Genomic DNA, 23,213 nt, shown 5'->3' with positions numbered 1-23,213 from the left:
ATGTTCTACCACTAACTGAAACTCAATAGGACAAAGAAAAAAAAAACACCATTTTCATCTTTCCAAGTTTTGCCCACTCTCTGTGATCTTCTCTACTATGACTAATTCAATTTCATTTTTTATATCAAACTTAAAAGTTGGGGGAAATCCTTTGATAGAATAATATTACATTTCAATGTCTAAATGTCCATCTTTTACTAAAATTTTAAGTTCTTTTCCTCAAACCACAAACATCACAGGGAGATATACTGCAGGTAGATACAAGAATTTCAACAGTGGTGAGCAGACAAAACAGGAAAGAATGACACCTGAACTTGGCACTAGCTCCCTATATCATATCAACAGATTACAAAAGCCAATAGTAGAAAGTCAGGATAAACAAAGAATAAAGATAAATAAAGAATAAAAGGCATTCTGTAAAATTGGGGACATAAGGAAAAGAGTGTTCAGTTTGAGGAGAATGAAACTAGATGGTTTAGAGCAGGACTCCCTGACCTAATAGAACAGGAACTTAGTTCTCATTACTAGAACATAGATCAATAATGTGGATGTTAAACTAAAAGCAAAGGCAAATATAAGTCCAGATATGAACCAAAGAAATGCATGCATTAAAGTTATCACATCATAGTTTCCAAACCAGGACTCAGATTGCTTCCAAGGAGATACACCTGATAGTTCTGTGGTCCTCACCACAGGGAATGTTGGAACATCAGGAGAGGTCAGGTGGCAAAACCAACTAATGCTTTTTCTTATCAGTTCTATGTGAAATTATCTTTCTGCTCTTTCATTTCTCTACTGTAATGATAGACCTTTAGATAGTGCTATAATTTCATCTTTAGGCAAGTACAATTGACATTCTTTTCATATTTCTCTGCCTGACGATCAGTTTAAGGTTAGTTTTTCTCTTGAACGTCACTACTCCGTAATTCTCCATTTTCCCCTCCTTCACTTTCTAACTGTAAAACCATCTCTAATATGATATTTAATTCCAACTATTTCACATTTCTTCTCCTGATGACACTGATCCATTTGCTCAACTCCCTTAAGGCCTACCTTTTCTCCTACCTCATTTCTTCCTTTTATGAGAGGTTTTCGTGGATCATGATCCTTGCAACATGTAGTGAAAATGTTATATTTCCACTTATAAGCATTTCAAAGTTTATCATCATACACAAGGAATGCTAGAAAACACACTTAGCTCCTGCTTGTGGACTGAAATTTATATCCTCACTGTGTCGGTTTATATGCCATACCTGTCTCTGATCTTAGGATCTAGATATATGACTTTTCTTTCAGATATGATTCTTACAATTTTGTCAATTATATTTCAATATAAATGAAACTAAAAAAAAAAAATTACAAGTCTTTCCTTATGCCTGACATGGTCTGTTACTCTGCAATTAGATATCATGATTTTCCATATACTTCACCCACTTTAGACCTGCAAACACCCAAATTGATATACTATTCAGAGTACAAAATCCATTTTAATATCCTGAATGTGATCTGACTCTCCATACCCTGCTTGACTTCAACTGTACATTTTCCAATATGTCTGCTGAGCTATAGCCTGTTTCTTGCTTTGGGCTCCTGTCTTCCTTATCCTGTAGCAACTCACGATGATTAAACACTGAGAATTTCTTGAAATTGTCCAATATCCCTCTAAAAAATGAACCAACTCCTCCATTATGCCACACTTATACTTTTCTATCCCATCTTTTTCAAAAAGTTTAGCATATTCAATAATTTACCTCTCCATGATAAATATGTTGATTAGCTTGAGTATGATAGTCCCCTCACAATGTATATTATATCAAAATATCCCATTATACACCTTACATATATATGATTTTGGTCAATCATGTCCTAATAATGCTGGGGAAAATCTAGCACTCTTTCCCTTCCCATTAAAGTTCATAGGAAATAATATACGGACGATATTTTTGAAGCCATTTAGTCAGGCCTCCTTATTTTATATCTGAAGGTTAGAAACATATTTAACTTTTTGAAGATCATGAAACTTATTAGGATCAGGGTATCTAATATCAAACAGACTTTTTTTTTTTTAAAGATTTTATTTATTTATTTGACAGAGAAAGACACAGCGAGAGAGGGAACACAAACAGGGAGTGGGAGAGGGAGAAGCAGACTCCCTGCCGAGCAGGGAGCCTGATGCGGGACTCGATCCCGGGACTCCAGGATCATGACCTGAGCCAAAGGCAGTCGCTTAACCAACTGAGCCACCCAGGCGCCCTCAAACAGACTCTTTAAGAATTTAAAAAAAGGGTTTGATAGGGGGTGCCTGGGTGGCTCAGTTGGTTAAGCATCTGCCTTCAGCTCATGTCATAATCCTGGGGTCCTGGGATTGAGCCCCATGTCAGGCTCCCAGCTTGGCAGGGAGTCTGCTTGTCCCTCTCCCTTTGCCCCTCCCCCCATGCTCATTTGCTCTCTTGCTCTCTCTCTCTCTGAAATAAATTAATTAATTATTTTTTTTAAAAAAATGGTCTGACAAAATATGTACATACCATTGACTATTTGTCCAGGGAACATTTCAAAATCTGTGGAATTTTAATGAGCTTAAAAAATTAACTTCAGGAGAGGGCAAGATAGTCTAGTAGGAGGACCCTAGGCTCAGCTGTCCCAACAAAACAACTAATAACTCTCAAAGTATCCTAAATATCCCAGAAATCAACCTGAAAACTGGCAAAACAAACTCCACAAGTAAAGGTAAAGAAGAAGCCACTTTGAAGACGGTAGGAAGTGTGGAGACACAGCTTGGGAGAGAAATAGATCATGGTCACTGTAGTGGGGAGGTAGCCACAGTGGTGGAAAAGGGCTGGAGATAGACTAGCACACAGGGGAGTACACCAGGAAAACAAATCCCCAAAGCAATTGGCTTGGAAAGTGAGAGGAGCAACCAGCAGGGTTTAAAACCTAGAGTTTTAAAAATCAGCATGCTTGGCTTTGAGAGAGGAAGACATTGGGGCTGCTCTTGGGAAAAAAAGGAAGGCAAACAGCTCACAATCATACAGTGTGGAAACAGCGATCTGAAGAGCCTCTGAGGCACACAATGGGGAGGTGATTTGCTCATCTCAGAGGATGTCTCAGAGAGACAGGATTCTCAGAGAGACCCCTCCAAAAACAAAGGAACTGGAGGACACCATTTCTCTCTCCTGCCCCTCTGCATAAGCACAGAGCCACCTGTGGAAACCAGTGCAGTGCTGACACTCACTACCTAACTGGCTTACTCTAAGCCTTGTCTCCTAAGCTCCAGTGGATTTGCCCCTCCCAGTCACATTTACCTCAATCCCATTGTGCTGGACCCCTCCCCCAGAAGACTGGCCCAAACCCCTGCTCATACCATGTCTCCTGACCAGGGAGTTTTGCAAAATATGTACATCCCATTGACTATTTGTCCAGGGAACATTTCAAAATCTGTGGAATTTTAACGAGCTTAAAAAATTCAGGAGAGGGGAAGATAGTCTAGTAGGAGGACCCTAGGCTCACCTGTCCCAACAAAACAACTAATAACTCTCAAAGTATCCTAAATATCCCAGAAATCAACCTCAGTTCCAGTGGCAGGGGTGATAAATCTCATTTCACAAGCAGATCAGAGCACATCTAATGAAATGTGCCATATTCAAGCCAGGGCCCAAACATTGTTCACAATAGGCAAAGAGTGTATGAAGATATTGGAGATATTCTCAGAAGCCCCAAGTCCTGAGGAAGAGAAGACACTATACTGCAGGGCACTACAGGACCTCTTTGCCATAAAGCCATTACCCTCAATAACAGGAGACATTGCTGAGATTCCTAACACACAGAAACAGACACAGAGACTTAGACAAAATGAGAAGACAGAGGAACTTGTCCCAAAAGAAAGAACAGGACAAGCCCACGGCCAGAGATCTAAGCAAAACAGATATAAGTACATGCCTGATAGAGGATTTAAAGCAATGATCATAAGGATACTCACTGGACTTGAGAAAAGAGTGGAGGTCATCAATGAGACCATTAACACAGAGATAAGGAATAATATAGCAGAGATAAAGAGCTCAATATATGAAATGAAACATGCTTGATGGAATGAACAGCCAGCTGGAAAAAGCAGAGGAATGAATTAATGACCTAGAATACAGAGTAATGGAAAGTAATCAAACTGAACAAAAGAGAGGAAAAAAAAGAATTACGCACAGCAAGAATAGACTTAGGGAACTCAGTGACTCCATCAAATGTAATAACATTCATCTTATTGGAGTCTCAGAAGAAGAAGAGAAAGAAGGCGGGGCAGAGAATTTATTTGAAAAAATAACAGCTGAAAATTTCCCTACTCTGGGGAAGGAAACAGATATCCAGATCCAGGAGGGAAGGAAACCACAAAAGACTATCAGTGGATTTTTCAGCAGAAATTTTCCAAGACACAAAGGAGTGGCATGATATAGTCAACATGCTGAATGGGAAAACCGGCAGCCAAGAATGGTCTATCTAGCAAGGCTATCATTCAGAATAGAAAAAGGGTTTCCCAGACAAACAACAACTAAAAGAGTTAATGACCACTAAACCATCCCTGCAAGAAATATTAAAGGGCACTCTCTGAGTGGGGAAAAGAAAAACAAAAGAGGCAGTATGAAGGTAGGAAACACAAAAGCAGTAAAAATGATTACTTCTGCAAAATATCAGTCAAGGAACTCACAAAATAAAAGGATGTAAAATATCACACGATATACCAAAATTGTGGAAAAGGGAGGAGTAAAGAATGGGTTCAAACTTAAATGACTATAAACTTAATATAGATGGCTGTCTGCAGAAGAAGTTATATACAACTTGAATGGTAACCACAAATCAAAAACCACTAATATGCAAAGAGAAAGAGAAAGAAATCCAATATATTACTAAAGAAAGCCAACAGGTGATGAAAGAGAGAAAGACAAAAGATCAGAGAAAATCTTCAGAAACAACCACAAGACAAATAATAAAACGGCAATAAGTGCATATCTATCAAAAATTACTTTGAATGTAAATGGGCTAAACACATGAATCAAAAGACATAAGGTGACAGAATGGATAAAATAACAAGACTCATCTATATGTTGCCTACAAGAGACTCATCTTAGACCTAAAGTCACCCGCAGATTGAAAGTGAGAGGATGGAGAAACATCTATCATGCAAATGGATGTCAACAGAAAGCAGGAGTCACAATACTTATATTGGAAAAAATAGACTTTAAAACAAGAGACAAAGAAGGACGCTATGTAGTAATAAAGGGGACCACCCAACAAGAAGATAAAATAATTGTAAATATTTATGACCCCAACTTGGGAGCACAAAAATACATAAAACAATTAATAACAAATACAAAGGAATTCACTGATAATAATACAAGAATAGTAGGGGACTTTAACACCCCACTTAAATCAATGGGCAGATTATCTAAAAAGAAAATCAACAAGGGGGCGCCTGGGTGGCTCAGTTGGTTAAGCGACTGCCTTCGGCTCAGGTCATGATCCTGGAGTCCCGGGATCGAGTCCCGCATCGGGCTCCCTGCTCGGCAGGGAGTCTGCTTCTCCCTCTGACCCTCCTCCCTCTCATGCTCTCTGTCTCTCATTCTCTCTCAAATAAATAAATAAAATCTTTAAAAAAAAAAAAAAAAAAAAAAAAAAAAAAAAAAAAAAAAGAAAATCAACAAGGAAATAATGTCTTTGAATGGCACACTGGAATAGATGGATTTAACAGAGCTATTCAGAACACTTCACCCTAAAACAGCAGAATACACTTTCTTTTCAAGTACACATGGAACATTCTTCAGAATATATAGGCCACAAAACAAGACTCAATAAATTGAAAAAGATTGAATTCATACCATGCATATTTTCTGACCACACTATGAAACTAGAAATCAACCATGAGAAAAAAATCTGGAAAGAACACAAATACATAGAAGTTAAATAACATGCTACTAAGCAATGAATGGGTTAACCAGGAAATGAAAGAAGAAACTTTAAAAAGTACATGGAAATAAATGAAAATGAAAACCCAGTACTTCAAAACCTTTGTGATACAGAAAAAGCAGTTCTAAGAGGGAAGTTTATAGCAATACAGGCTTACCTAAAGAAGCAAGAAAAATCTCAAACAACCTAAGCTTACACCAAAAGAGGCTAGAAAAAGAACAACAAACAAAGCCTAAAGCCAGGAGAAGGAAGGAAAAATATAAAGATTAGAGAAGAGATAAATGAAATATAAACTAAAAACAAAACAAAACAATAGAACCAATGAAACCAGGAAATGGTTCTTTGAAAAAAAAATCAGTAAAATTGATAAACCTCTAGCTAGACTTATCAAGAAAAAAAAAAGGACCCAAATTAATAAGATCACAAATGAGAAGGAGATAACATCTAATACCACAGAAATACAAACAATTATAAGAGAATATTATGAAAAACTGTATGGCAACAAATTGGACAACCTAGAAGAAATGGAAAAGTTGCTAGAAAAATATAACCTACCAAACCTGAAACAGGAAGAAAGGAAGAGAATTTGAACAGACTGATTACCAGCAAAGAAATTGAATCAGTAGTAAAAAAAAACAAAAAAACAAAAAAACTCCCAGCAGACAAAAGTCCAAGACCAGATGACTTCACAGGCAAATTCTACCAAACATTTAAAGAAGAGATAATACCTATTCTTCTCAAACTATTCCAAAAAATATAAAGAGAAGGAAAACTTCATTCTATGAGGCCAGCATTACGCTGTTACCAAAGCCAGAGAAAGACACCACAAAAAAGAGAACTACAGGCCAATAACTTTGATGAACATGGATGCAAAAATTTTCAATAAAATACTAGTAAACTGAATCCAACAATACATTAAAAAAATTATCATGATCAAGTGGGATTCATTCCCATGTTGGAAGTGTGGTTCAGTATTCACAAATCAATGAATGTGATACACCACATTAATAAAAGAAAGGATGAGAACCATATGATCTTTTCCCCTAAGGCCAGGAAAAAAAAAACAAGGATGTCCACTCTCACCACTTTTATTCAACATAGTACTGGAAGTCCTAGCCACAGCAATCAGATAACAAGAACAAATAAAAGGCATCCGAATAGGTAAGAAGTAAAACTTTCACTATTTGCAGATGACATGATATTATATACAAAATACCCAAAAGACTGTACCAAAAAAACTGCCAGAACTGATAAATGAATTCCATAAAGTTGCAGGATACAAATAAATCTACAGAAATCTGCTGCATTTCTATACACCAAAAATGAAGCAGCAGAAAGAGAAATTAAGAAAACAATCCTGGGACCCCTGGGTGTCTCAGATGGTTAAGCCTCTGCCTTCAGCTCAGGTCATGATCCCAGAGTCCTGGGATCAAGTCCCGCATTGGGCTCCCTGCTTGGTGGGGACCCTGCTTCTACCTCTCTCTCTACTGTTCACCCTGCTTGTGCTCTCTCTCTCTGTCAAATAAATAAATAAAATCTTTAAAAAAAAAAAAGAAAACAATACACATTTAATGAATCCTTATCAAAATACCTACAGCATTTTTCATAGAACTAGAAGAAATGATTTGTGTAGATCCGCAAAACAAACAAACAAACAAACAAACAAAAAACCAAATAGCCAAAGGGATCTTGAAAAAGAAAAGCAAAGCTGGAGGCATTACAATTCCAGACTTCAAGTTATATTACAAAGCTGTAGTAATCAAAACAGTATGGTACTGACACAAAAATAGACACATTGAATAAAACAGGATAGAAAACCCAGAAATAAACCCACAATTATATGGTCAATTAATCTTCCACAAAGCAGGAAAGACTAACCAGTGGGAAAAAAAACAATCTCTTCAACAAGTGGTGTTGAGAAAACTGGGCAGCAACGTGCAGAAGAATGAACCTGGACCACTTTCTTATACCATAAACAAAAATAAATTCAAAATAGATGAATTCAGACCCAAATCTGAGACCTAAGACCATAAAAATTCTAAAAGAGAGCACAGAGAGAAACTTCTCTGACATGGGCTATAACAACTTTTTTCTAGATAGGGCCCCTGAGGCAAGGGAAACAAAAGAAAAATAAACATTGGGACTTCATCAAAATAAAAAGATTCTGCATGCCAAAGGAAACAATCAACAAAACTAAAAGTTAACCTATGGAATGAGAGAACATATCTGCAAATGACATATCTGGTAAAGGGTTAGTATCCTAAATATATAAAGAACTTATAAAACTCAACACCCAAAAAACATATAACCCAATTAAAAATGGGTAGAAGACATGAACAGACATTTCTCCAAAGACATCCAGATGGCAAACAGACACATGAAAAGATGCTCCTCATCACTTATCATCAGGAAAATGCAAATCAAAACTATAATACAATATCAACTAATTCCGGTCAGCATAACTAAAATCAACAACACAAGAAACAGGTGTTGGTAAGGATGTAGAAAAAAAGGAACCCTCTTGCACTGTTGGTGGGAATGAAAACTGCTGGCAGTCACTCTGGAAACCAGTTTGGAGGTAACTCACAAAGTTAAAAATGGAACTACCTACCATTCAGCAATTGCACTACTGGGTATTTATCCAAAGAATATGAAAACACTAATTCAAAGGGATACATGCACCCCTATGTTTATAGCAGCTTTATTTACAATAGGCAGGTTAGGAAAGCAGCCCAAGTATCCATGGATTGATGAATGGTTAAAGATGTGGTGGTATATATATATACAATGGAATATTATTCAGTTATAAAAAATGAAATCTTGCCATTTGCAAGAACATGGATGGAGCTGGAGAGTATAATGCTAAGTGAAATAAGTGGGTCAGAGAAAGACAAATACCATACATTTCACTCATATGTAGAATTTAAGAAACAAAGCAAAGAAGCAAAGGAATAAGAAAGAGATACAAACCAAGAAACAGACCCCTAGAGAACAAACTGATGGTTACCAGGGAGGAGGTGGGGGTGATGAGTCAAATATGTGATGATGATTATGGAGTACATTTGTCATGATGAGCACTGGGGGATTAAAATAAAAACTTAAAAAAAATTTTTAAATTAACTTCATTGAATCAAATGTTAATAAATTATATTTTCTTTTCTTAGTTTTTAACCAGAAAACTAGCTTACTATTCTAAATTTTGTCCCTATTTTCAACTAATCAGAAAATAATATACCTAATTTAGTATTTCATCCTTCTAAAATTTTCTGTGTGCTTAGTGCACACAGGGGAATTAAAGGTGAATACAGGAAATATTCCAGAATCCTTTTTAATTTTAGTCCTTTATGGAAAAAGAATGAAACCCATACTCAAAAGATTAAGTAAAATTATAAAAAGTCTAGATACACATGCATTAAGAGTCTCATGCTCTACCGACTGAGCTAGCCGGGCACCTGATACACATGCATTAGAAATGTTCCCAGAGTACAGCTAGTCCTAGCACTCCATAATTCACTCCAAATTTTGTAAAGGTATTAAAAATACAGCTTAGAATGTTCAAACATTGCACCTAATTCAAGTCATTTGTGACGGCTGCTATCACAGCCTTCTATTCATAGAAGACTAAGGAGCCATTAGTTTCAACCAAATGCCCCATTAACATAAAAATGAATTTGGCCATAGGAAAGGCTGTTAAATTCCACCCAGACTTTTAAGGGTGGATTTAGAAATTCCCTTACAACATTAAGTAACAGTACCCATCGTCAAAGAGGGAGTCATAATTTTTTTTTTAATTCTTATGTTAACCCCCATACATTACATCATTAGTTTTAGATGAAGTGTTCCATGATTCGTTGTTTGTGCATAACACCCAGTGCTCCATGCAGAATGTGCCCTCCTCAATACCCACCACCAGGCTAACCCATCCTCCCACCCCCCTCCCCTCTAGAACCCTGTTTGTTTTTCAGAGTCCATCGTCTCTCATGGTTCGTCTACCCCAAAGAGGGAGTCATAATTGAATTTCTATATGTCATAATGGAGACAACTTCCTTATTTCTTTTTTAAAATAAAGAAGTAAAAATGGAACTGTAGTGAAAATCCCAAGAATTATAATTTACCTGAAACTTTAAGGCATCTTTTTATATTCAACAATTCAGATCATATTTCTTTTCTAGCAACACACAATATTGAAGTCATGGATCACAGTTGGCATGCATGTGTTCACTCATCCAAATATTCATTTAAGAATAAGTGCTTGAATACCAAGTGAGTGAAGGCATTACACATTTGGAAAAGTGAGTAGTTCAAGAAATCTGGATTCTAGAATGTGAGTGGGAGAACAGGAGATGAAGATGAAAAGGTAAAAAAGCATGAGATTTTCTTGTTTTTTTGTTTCATATATGGTCATGCTTTGAATTGGGAGTTCTAGGACGATTGATTAGATAAAAGACATGATCCCTTTTTTAGTGCTTAAATGCTGAGCAACAATAACATCTTTGTGTAAATGTAAAATGTGGATATTTGAGGTTCTTCATTAAATATGGGAAAGAGAATTGAACTCGAGATTGAGACTATGTTTTAGATCATAGCTCTGTTATCATGCACAATTGAAGCTTACCTCATCTCTGATTCTTCACTTGTTTTTTATGTGTGTATGTATGTGCATGTGTGTGTGTTTTAAAGTTATGAAATGGAGAATGTTTACTGCACTGGAAATTAAGAAGAGCATATATGATTATATTTCTGTGAGTATCCTGTAGCAACTATGAAGAGCTATAAATGTAAGATTTTGTAGTAAAACAACGATGAAGCAACATTTTTTTCTATTTTATATCTGAGTGTGTTTGGTTTGTGGTGAGTCTAAAATGTCACAATTTTTTGTTTTACCATCTGATCACCAATGGGAACAATTATCTTCATTGTATATTAGTCTTGAAATCATTACTTTGTGGGGATAAAAAATTATACAATTACCATGTTTACTCCTACTAATGAGGGGAGAACAGAAGAATTTTTTAAAAATAGTGTATATTCTAGGGGCACCTGTGTGGCTCAGTCGGTTAAGAATCTACCTCCAGCTGAGGTCATGATCCCGGTGTCCTAGGATTGAGCCCTGCTCAGGCTCCCTGCTCAGCGGGGAGCCTGCTTCTCCCTCTGCCCCTCCCCTCATCCCTGCTCATGCTCCCTCTCTCTCAAATAAATAAATAAAATCTTTTTTAAAAATTCAGTGTAGGGGCACCTGGGTGGCTCAGTTGGTTAAGCAACTGCCTTCGGCTCAGGTCATGATCCTGGAGTCCCGGGATCGAGTCCCACATCAGGCTCCCTGCTTGGCGGGGAGTCTGCTTCTCCCTCTGATCCTCCCCCTCTCATGCTTTCTGTCTCCCATTCTCTCTCAGATAAATAAATAAAATCTTTAAAAAAAATTAAAAAAAATAAAAAATTCAGTGTATATTCCAAATCCATAAAAAATACTGAAACTACAGAGATTTTAAAACTGAAAATACACAGATTCTATCACTGTTAAGAAATGTTCATGTCTCATATTTGTCTGTAAATGTTTCCTAAATATACTTAATTACAATAATATATCATTTATATTATACTGCGTTGATAATAAATTAACTAATTTAAAGTAGAAACAAAGCAATTAGTTTATGCATACACTGTGTCATTATTTAGGCCTCTGATTCTTTGTCTAACATGAATTTTTACAGTGGTAAATTAATATATCAAAAGATGCAATTATCCAAACAAGGGGAAATGTGCTGTATGAGTATACCACAAGCTGTTAGTGAATCCAGAGACAAGGAGATTTCAGGAAAAGCAACTGCAGGAAGAAACTAGAAGCAGAAGTAAAAATGTGAACTTCAGATTATGAAATAACAAATATTTTCTTCTTTATTTGTGGCTAAATATAATATTTTTAAAATAGACTCGTGACCGGGAAAAAGTCAATGGAAAGTATAATGCACATCCAAAATGTTTGTTTTCTTAAAGAATATAAGACACTTAAGATGTATCCTACAAATTCCTATCACTAGATTTGGATTTGTGATAATTTAAATATAAAGAATTTCATGCTCCACATCAATGCTTACCCATTATTTCCCCAGATCAAGAGCTAGTGACAGCTGCAAAGTTAGCTAATGGCATCACTATAGTCGAAGCTGGCACAATAGGCTCAGTCATAATCTGCTCACTAGAAAATCTTATAATTTAATGTTGTCAGAAGCCAACAATTGGAAATATTGAAGCATTTTATAATATGCAGAATGGGACTTTTTCCTAATAATAAAAAGTGAGACTAACAAGGTGGAGTAAAGAAACACCTTCAGCTGATTTTTATTTCAACCTATGAAAAGTGATTGATGTCAATTTTGACCACATGCCAGGAGGAAGAGTAGGATAGTTTAGCTGCAACAAACTCCAAATCCCATTGAAACCACTAAAGTATTTATTTGTTGGGAAAGACATGGGGATGAGACAATCTGGAATTCAGGAAGACATCAGGTTAGAAAATAAAATGAGCAATTATACTAAGATAATTGCAACAATGTCACCATTTCTTTATTCCACTCCCTTTTATACATGCCCGCTGCCATATAACTTTGTCATGCCCTCCTGATCTGATCGTTGGCTTCTTTATGTGACTCTTTAGCCAATGGGATGTTAGTAGACTGAATCATGCAGAGCTTGAAAAGGAGCCTCCATTCCCATTTTGACACATTTGCACCTCTGTGATCAGCATGAGAACATGTCTAAAACATCCTGTTAGTGGATGAGAGTCTTGAGTTTTGCCAAATAACCTTAGTTTGGGATAACAGATGTCAACAAGGTTAACCAACAGGGACAAACATGAGTGAGTTCAGCCTAGGTCACCAGAGTCACCAAACCAACCCTTTCTGAAGCCTGAAGAACAAACATTTATTCTTCATGCCCTTGAGATTTTCTGATTGCTCCACAGAAATGCCTAAATGATTAAGTATCTTCAGAGAATCTGTGCTTCTTTCAGACACTAGAGAAATTGGATCTCATAGAAATGGGTATAGACAGAGATGAGGGCCAAAGACTGAGCCCTGTAGTAGTCCAGTATCTACAAGTGAAAAGCAGGAGAACCTCCCCAGGGGTCTAAAGAATGAAGGTATGTTAGGGAGAAATCAATGGGAAAAGAGGGCATCTAGGCAACAAGCAAAGAAAATGTTTTAAGGAGAGCTGATAAGCAGGATGTGTTCAATGCTAAAGAAAGGAAGAATAATTTGGGAACTGACCTTTAAATCTCACCATGTTTCTACTACTGGTGACCTTAACAGTAATAGATTCAACTGAATGGTGGAAGCAAGGCCCTAATCAAAGCATATTTGAAAAGGTGAGATTAAAAGTGAAGAAGGTGACCAAAGAACATATAGACAACTTTGTGAGAAATTTTTATGAAAGGAGGACCAAAGAAATGGAGCAAAGCCTGAAGGTAAAGCAGCACCACGAGAAGTTTATGTGTTTGTTTTTGTTTATCTAAGAGGAGAACTAATACTATATCCCTTTATGGAAAATAATGAGACAGATTTATTAGAAAAGAGTTGGTGATACACGGCACAGCAGACAATTGCAGAAAAAAAGTCACAAAGTAAAACAAACCAACAAACAACACTGACAAAAAACTCTACAAGTAGAGGGTTTGTCCTACCAAGGTTCCATCGTGTTCCTAATTTCACACATACATAGAGCCATATACCCCAAAGGTGGGAAACCCTGAACTGAGTCAGAATTATCCTCCTTTTCAATCTTTAAATTCTAACAAACTTTTGTTCCATGGCCTAAGTCAAAGGATTTTTCATTAACACATAATTAGTAAACAATGGAATTGGTTTACTCTAGCAATATAATTTACTTTTTTCTAATCATTCATTCCATTTACATTTATAAACATTTACATCATTACAATATTATTTTTTACATCAAGTAATTAAGATTTCTTAGGAAATATAAGTAATTTACAATAAAGAGTATTCTAGCATTTCTCTGTAGTGATAAATATTTTATATTTCTACTCTAATGTTATTATGCAATCCTTCATAATAATTGAAGAATTGTTGATTTATTCATACTATGATTCCACACACTTCCCCAGAAATGCTTTGGAGAACTTTTGTTGATCCTAAGATTCATTCAAGTATCTAGTAAAATCACATCAATTTAGATTTGTATTTATTTTTCTTAATACAGTAGTGTTATAGCACATTTGCAAAGTGTATTTCAAACAATTTATTGGTCAACTGGCAAAAAATGTGAAGAGAATAATAAAGACTATTTAACAGACATGTTAACATGAAAAAATCAAAATAGATGTAAAGGATTCAAGTCATGTAAATCTTTAGGATTTATTTAAAACTGCTGTTATCAATGTCTGTCATATATGTTTATATAGAATGAAGCATATGAGGTAGTACTGAGTTTCACACTCCAAGTTTTTAACTGGTCATGTACTATGATAAATTTCATTTATCAATTTCAGATGGACATTGAGTCTAAAATGACAATTTGGGGTGCCTGGCTGGCTCAGTCAAAAAAGAGCATGCAACTCTTGATCTCAGGGTCATGAGTTTGAGCCTCAGGTTGGATGTAGAGATTACTAAAAAAAAAAAAAAAAAAAAATTAATTAGTTAATTTAAAAAAATTTTAGGGGCACTTAAGTGGCTCAGTCAATTAAACATAGGACTCCTGGTTTAGGCTCAGGTCATGATCTCAGGGTCCTGCGATTGAGCTGTGCCTCCACTCAGGCCTCAGCAGGGGGTCTCCTGGACATTCTCTTCCTCTCCCTCTCCCTCTGCCCTCCTTTCTCAAACTCGCTTGCTCTCTCTCAAGTAAATAAATTTTTTGAACAAAAAAAAATACAAATTAATACAAATTTGAAGTAGACCTCCATGAAAAAATTTAGTTTGTGTGATAAACATACTTCAGTATTTTTGTAATCAATTTCTGGTAAAATGACATACATGGCTTATTAGAAAAATATAAAATTTGAGTTACTAATATTGTTAGCATATTTTCTATTTTAAATAAAATTATATCAGTTTGACTCAAGAGAGCACAATGAAATAATACATGGTCATAATTAAATAATTTAAAAATAATTAAAATGTAATCCAACAGTCTTTCAGACTATTTCTTAAATTAAATTAATAATGTATGCAAAAATTCTCAACAAAGTACTAGCAAGTTGAATCCAACAGTACCACAGTCAAGTGGGATTTATCCCTGGGCTGCAAGTGTGGTTCAATATTCACAAATCAATCAATGTGATACACCGCACCACTGAAAGAAAGGATAAGAACCATATGACCCGCTCAGTAGATGCAGAAAGAGTTGGATTGCAAGATGCATTGACAAAGTACAGCATCCATTCTTGATAAAAGCCTTCAACAAAGTAGGGATAGAGAGAATGTAGCCCGACATCATAAAGGCCATATACAAAAGACCCACAGCCAACATAATCCTCAATGGGAGAAAATTGAGAGCTTTTCTTCTATGGTCAGAAACAAGATAGTGATGTCCACGCTCACCATTGTTGTTTAACATAGTACTGGAGATCCTAGCCTCAACAATCAGACAACCAAAAGAAATAACAGGCATCCAAATTGGCAAGGAAAAAGTCAAACTTTATCTGTTCACAGATGATATGGTACTCTATGTAGAAAACCCAAAAAGACTCCACCAAAAATGCTAGAACTGATACATGAATTCAGTAAAGTCACAGGATACAAAATCAACTTACAGATATCTGTTGCATTTCTATACAATAATGAAGCAGCAGAAAGAGAAATCAAGGAACTGATCTTATTTACAATTGCACTAAAAACCATAAGATACCTAGGAACAAACCTAACCGAAAAGGTGAAAGACTTGTACTCCGAAAACTATAGAAAACTCATGAAATTGAAGATGACACAAAGAAATGGAAAAACATTCTATGCTCATGGATTGGAAGAACAAATATTGTTAAAATGTCCATAGTACCCAAAGCAATCTACACAGTTAAAGCAACCCCTTTAAAAATACCACCTGCGTTCCAAAGTCTTCACCTTTGGCTCCATTGGGCTGGTTGTCTCTTACTATTGCAGTGGTGACCAACTTCATCCTGTCTTTCTCAGACTCTTAACATCTGGAGGTCTTCCTACTCCTCTCAGCAATTCCACCTAGATCCATAAGCCTGGGCCTTTCTTACAGTCTCGCTCTTCACACCCCCCACCCCCCATCTACCCTCAATTCACCAACACGAGTGCAGATCCAGCTCTGCCCCAATGCCCACCTGGCCCTGAAGCACCCAGTTCTAGGGATTCTTCTCTAATGCCTGAGATTTATGGGCCTGAAGAAAATTATGCATCCCTGCAAATGTCATCTGCTGAGACACCCCACGCAGAGACCGTCTCTCCTCTTCCTTCCTCCATGGATCTGCTTGCTCAGGACAGACCCAACTCCTCCACCAGTCCCAGGGTAAAACTACCACCCATTTCTGGAGAGGAGAGAACAGTGAGGAAGGAAGATATGGCCCAGGGCAAGAAACAGAAGATCAGGACCCTGTTCTCTCAGACCCAACTCCAAGTCCTCAATGATCAATTTCAGAGACAGAAATACTTCAGTATCCAGCAGATGCAAGAACTTTCCAACATTCTGAACCTTAGCTATAAGCAGGTGAAGACCTGGTTCCAGAACCAGAGAATGAAATGTAAGAGGTGGCAGAAAAACCATTGGCCAAAGGAGAGCAAGAGTGTGACTCAGAACAGCACAGCAACTGCAGAATACCCAGGCTTCTATTCCTACCACCAGGGATACCTGAGGAACACTTCCAGAAACCTTCCAATATGGAGCAACCAGACCTGGAATAACCCAAACTGGAGCAACCAGACCTGGAACAGCCAGTCTTGGAGCAACCACTCCTGGAATGGCCAGTCTTGGAGCAACTATTCCTGAGCCAGTCAGACCTGGTGCCCCCAAGCCTGGAACAATCAGCTCCAGAACTGTGGAGAGGAATCCCAGCAGCTCCAGATCCAGTTCCAGCAAAATTCTTTCAGCGATTTGGAGTCCATCTTAGAAACTTCTGGGGAAAGCCAAAATACAACAACCTGCTAAGTATTGTAGTACCCAGCAAATAATGGATTTGTTCCCAAATTACTCTGTGAACATACAGCCTGAAGATGTGTGATGATGAGTATATTATTTGATCTCAATTTGGGCAGTGGCTGTATTACTTCTCCTAGGCTTTGTCTTTTAGGGTCCCATATATCTCTGCCTCGATATTCTGTTTCCCTTTATTCTTATTGTGTCCATTGAGGGGGTACGATTGGAGTCAAAGAGGTTTCAGTAGCATTGGCTGCTATGGACAACATGATAAAAGGTGTTTCTGGCTATAGATAACTAGATACAATCCTAATGTGGATATCTTTAGACTCTAGAATCTAACCTCAAGAATAGGAAGTGAAGATACAAAGACGTGTGATGAAGGATAATTTGTATTTTCTGAGAGTGTGAGGCTTTTCTTGTTAATAACCTCAATTGTTAATGGTGAAGGGTTAAGCTATAATGTGCTTCATTGATTTCCTCTGTCCCTTGTGATGTTTTACTAGAACTGTTAATTTGTTCATTATTCTAGTATTTGTAGAAAGATGTTTTGTATTTTAATGTATCATGATAATAGTACAAGTTTGGCTGATTGGTAGTTTATAGGTTTAAGTACAATTAAATAAAATACCCACTTTACCCTTAAAAAAATAAAAAATAAAAATAAATAAAAATACCACCTGCATTTTTCACAGTGCTAGAACACACAATCCTAAAATTTGTGTGGAACCACAAAAGACTTTTGAATAGCCACAGCAATTTCTTTCAAGAAAAAGAAAAGCAAACTAGGAGACATCACAATTCTGGACTTCAAGCTATATTACCAAGCTTTGGTCATAAGGACAGTATGGTAGGGGCACAAAAACAGAGACATAGATCAATGACACAGAATAGAAAACCCAGAAATGAACCACAACCATATGGTCCAACTCATCTTCAACAAAGCAGGAAAAAATATCCAATGAAAAAAAATAGTCTCTTCAACAAATGGTGCTTGGAAAACTGGACAGCAACATGCAGAAGAATGAAACTGGACCATTTTCTTATGTCATACACAAAACTATATTCAAAATGGATGAAAGAACCTAAATGTGAGACAGGAAACAATCAAAACCCTAAAGAACATAGGCAGCAACCTCTTTGACATTAGCCATAGAAACTTCTTACTAGACACGTCTCCTGAGGCAAGGGAAACAAAAGCAAAAATTAACTAGTGGGACTTCATCATGATAAACAACATAGGAAACAATAGGTGTTGGTGAGGATGCAGAGAAAGGAGAACCCATTTACACTGTTGGTGGGAATACAAACTGGTGCAGCCACTCTGGAAAACAGTATGGAAATTCCTCAAAAAGTTAAAAATAGAACTACCTTAAGATCCAGCAATTGCACTACTAGGTTATTTACCCAAAGGATACAAAAATACTGATTTGAAGGGACACAGGCACCCCAATGTTTATAGCAGCATTATCAACAATAGCCAAATTATGGAAAGCGCCCAGTGTCCATTTAGACTGATGAATAGAGAAAGAAGCAGTGAGAGAGAGAGAGAGAGAGAGAGAGAGAGAGAGAGAGAGATAATGGAATATTACTCAGTCATCAAAAAGAATGATATCTTACCTTTTGCAAAGGCATGGATGGAGCTAGAGTATATTATGTTAAGCGAAATAAGTCAAAGAAAGACAAACACCAGATTATTTTACTCATATGTGGAATTTAAGGCACAAAATAGATGAACATGGGGGAAAAAAGAGAGAGAGAGGCAAACCATGAAACAGCTCTTCGCTATAGAGAACAAACTAAGGGTTGCTGAAGAGGAGGCAGGCAGGGGGATGGTCTACATGGGTGAGGGGTATTAAGGAGGGCCCTTGTGATGAGCACTGGGTGTTATATGTAAGTGACAAATCACTAAATTCTACTCCTAAAACTAATATTACACTATATGTTAATTAATTAGAATTTAAATAAAACCTTGAAACAAACTAATAAATAAATACACGTGAAGAAGCTAAAAATTAATAATGTGGAGCCTTTGAAACTACACACAGATAAATCTGCTTTAAAATTACAGAAATATAAAGAAACAAAATTTCCAGAAATTAATGAAATGGGAATTCTTATTTACATTATAAGAAGGCTGTGTACTATCCAATATAAATCAAAATATACCATCTATGTTTTCATATGTCAAATTTTTCTCTAACTCATAATGAAAAGAAATTCATATAGATAAATTCTCTCTTCTTACATTAAAAAACTCGTATTTGAAAGACTTCATTTGATAAATTTCTCATCTGAACACATTTCATTTTTAATTGCCTTGACTTTATTTCCTATTTCTTCTTCATGGCTACTAATCTCAAGAAAATCATTTTGCGGGGCGCCTGGGTGGCTCAGTCGTTGAGCGTCTGCCTTCAGCTCAGGTCATGATCCCAGGGTCCTGGGATCAAGCCCCGCATCGGGCTCCCTGCTCAGCGGGAAGCCTGCTTCTCCCTCTCCCACTCCCCCTGCTTGTGTTCCCTCTCTCGCTGTGTCTCTCTCTGTCAAATAAATAAATAAAATCTTTAAAAAAAAAAAAGAAATCATTTTGCTATTTTTTTCTACCCATAAGCCAAAATTATTTCTAAGCATAAGATTAGTGTTAATGATAAATTTATGTTAAATTAGTCTTTTATTTACATGCTGTCAAGATTTTTACCTTTTTTGCAAATTTTTAATTCATAATTTTTACAAAATTTATGTCAGAGACAATAGTTTTTTAATATATACTGTATATAAAACATATATATATATATTTGTCCCATAGGTTGTGAATTTTAAATCCTCATTTTTGTTTGCCTTTTAATATAAGGATGACTTTTAAAAATTCAGCAGCTTTCACATTTTATTTAGTGTAATCTATCAATCTTTTCCTTAGTGACATATTTTCCTTTTGGCTTTTGTAGTTAGAAAACTTTCCTGTCCCATGAGTTGACAATATTCTGCTGTATTTCTTCATGGACTTTACATTTTCATTTTTAAAATTTAATTACAGTCATCTGAAATTTATGTTGTGGTACCTGTGTTAGGAAATCAACTCAATTCATCATATAAACTCCTACTACTCTGATATAAAACAAGCAAACGAAAGTACAAAAAGACAAATGAGAGACCGATTTTACAAATAAATGTAGGTGGAGAAACCCTAATGAAATTATGATGGAATAGGTATATCTTACACTAAGGAAAGATAGTTCAACAAACACTCCTAAATATAAAAGGTGGGAAAGAAGAAAAGAAATAGCACTCATTATGTTCAGATGATATTTACAAAATTATCCAGAAGTATACATAGAATATTAACTAAAAGCTTATTAAATGCTTTTTAAAATAATACTAAATATGAGGAATACAAATTTTGAAGTTTTTAGATGGAATCTACCCTTTTGAAGGATCTTTATAAAATGATTCTTTTTTAAAAAAAGATTTTATTTATTTGAGAGAGAGCACAAGCAAGGGTGGGGCAGAGGGAGAGGGAGCGAAACAGACTCCCCACTGAGCACAGAGCCTGACGTGGGGCTCGATCCCAGGACTCTGGGATCATGACCTGAGCCAAAGGCAGACACTTAACTGACTGAGCCACTCAGGTGCCCTATAAAATGATTCTTAAAAGTATCTTTTATTTGGCATTTGAAAAGATGATTGAAATTTATCTAAAATTTATGGAATCCAGATACCACAGTGGTAGAACACTATACACATGTCCTAGGAAACAATCTTCCTTATGCCTCTCAAGTTTTCCAATATCTCATAAGCAGGTTTACCAGCCCTCTTTTCATTGTCCTGTGAGAATTGAGGCTTTGAGAACCTGAACAATTGCTGATAATCTGGCTATTTGTGTCACTCTATGTAAGTCTTTGTCCCTGACTCAGTAGTTTTGAGTCTTCTGCCAGCATCCATTAAACTGTGCCAGGCTAATTTGTTAACTTTTGAGTTGGGCAAAATCTCAGAACCTTCACAGTTCTTGACAATATGTAGATACTGAACTATAAAGTTTTACAGATGGGTCAGTAGTTTCTGTTACTCCTTCATCACTCAAAGAAAATAATTATATTTATCAAAATGACCAAAACAACAACAATTATATTTATTAAAATGACCAAAACAAAACACACAGTTTGGCACATATTGCTACCTTTGTTTCCAGGCATCATCTTTTCTAGCCACCATATCTGTACAAAGATGTTTTTCATTGCTCCAGGGTCCTTATAATTATCCATAAAGTTCTTTTGAAATTTTGTTTAAGCACTTGCTTAAAGGATTGTATTGATAAAATGAGTATTATTTAATTAGATTTTGCACAAGACTTTTCATTCTTCCGTTGTGCTCTCTCTTCAAGTCAATGGGAATGACTGCCTCATCATGCTCCATTTCTGTTTCTAGCACTGACCTGTTAGCTCAGAGCTGCAACTCCTGAGAGGATTCCTTCTCTTTTGACCCGTGGCACTGGAAGAGCACTGTGCATGTGTGTGCACGTGTAAAAAGTGTCATCTCTTCCTTTGGTTCAAATTGAAAATAGATTATTGCCCATTAGCACTTTGATTCTAGGGAAACTTAGATTAGGGTGCTACTGCATAATTATTGAGCCCAGATAACACTTGGATAATTGTCACTTCTATTTTCTTATTTGAACGACTTTCTAAGAAAGGCAAAACAAATACCTGGATACAGTATTCCTTTTGAGAAGATGGAAATTCAAAGAGTTTATATGTCATCACCAAGCATTATAATATAAACGGACATATAGATATATGACAAATCTATGATGTTGACTATATATTAATATTATGGATTCACTATTTAATATATCAATATTATGCATTTAACATATAATATGCAATATTATATATTGACATAATATTGACAGAGCTAACATTTACTGAATCTTTACATATTAGACACTGCTTCATGAATGTTACATCATTAACTCCCTGGATCTCCAAAACACCTTGTAGGATCAGTATTATATTAATCATTTTACATTATGAAGAACTGAGCCTCACAGCATCTGAGTGATAAAATCAACATTAAATATTAGGTCTTGTAACACCATGTTCAACGCTTTAAAAGTTTATCTATTACCCTTTATTTCTCACTAAGAAGAAAGACATGCTATGTTAAAAAATACATCCATGTTAAAAAATACCTTCATATTAAAATGTGATCTTCTGAAAAATAAGAATCTGAAACACATCATAAGATTATATTTAAATTGTATCTACCCTATACAATAGAATATAAAGACGTACTATTTACTAACTTAAAAGAAATTAATTTACCAATGTAAGGAGAAAAAATGTGAAGAATACATTAATTTTATCTCTTTTTAGGAAAAGAATGGATCCACTTAGGTTGATTAATTATAAAATGCATCTTCAAACTTTCTGTTTTTTCCTCTCCTTGTATTTTCTATCTTATGTTTAGCTATCACTTAAATGAGTCACTCACCAGAATATACTACGCAGAATTTTAAGATGGACTCCAAGAGCCACCTTTTCACCATGAATGCAGGTGGAACCTATGGATATGATGAGAAAGTTGCCCTCTTCATTAGATTACATTATTTGGCATTGGTGGTGGGACAGTCACTCCTGTGATTATGTTATGTTATACAGGAATCTTTACTAGTCAACTGGAGAGGGAGGTAAAGTCAGACAGATGTGTTCCAGCTAAGCTGGAAGAAAGCCATGTCATGAATGCCTTTTGTGGGAGGAATGGTAAGGAACCACAGGCAGCCTATAAAAACTGAGCAAAGTCCCTGGTCAATCCCCGGCAAGAAAATATGGATCTCAATCAAATCACTACAAGGAAATAAATTCTACCAGCAACCAGTAAGCTTAGAATAGGAACCTGGTCTTAGGTGGAGCCACCTAAGACCACCTAAGTGTTATCCAATACCTTGACTATAGCCTTGTGACATCTGAGCTAAAAACCGAGCCAGACGTCTAACCTATAGAACTCTGAGATTATAATTTGTGATGTACAGGTCTGCTAAATGGTGGCAATATTTATTACACAACATAAATATAAAACCAATATAGATGAGGATGATCATTTTGTGGACAGAATTCCTTTAAATATCCCTATAAGAAACAAATGTTATTTATGACACATCG

The 23,213-nt window shown here is 36.1% G+C and overlaps 1 protein-coding gene and 1 pseudogene across 3 annotated transcripts in view; one reads left to right on the top strand and one right to left on the bottom strand.

Moving 5' to 3' along the window:
* The window catches only part of CSMD3 (CUB and Sushi multiple domains 3), a 1,202,189-nt gene that overhangs the window by 998,572 nt on the left and 180,404 nt on the right, over positions 1–23,213 (bottom strand). The window lies entirely within an intron of this gene.
* LOC123858499 (homeobox protein NANOG-like) lies at positions 13,229–17,143 on the top strand (annotated as a pseudogene).

Source organism: Mirounga angustirostris, unplaced genomic scaffold, assembly GCF_029215605.1.
Source record: "Mirounga angustirostris isolate CCGP_5_RB_7025 unplaced genomic scaffold, mMirAng1.0.hap1 SCAF_4, whole genome shotgun sequence".
Lineage (NCBI taxonomy): Eukaryota > Metazoa > Chordata > Mammalia > Carnivora > Phocidae > Mirounga > Mirounga angustirostris.
Note: the sequence above shows the minus strand (reverse complement) of the source record. Positions and strands in the feature narration are given on the sequence as shown.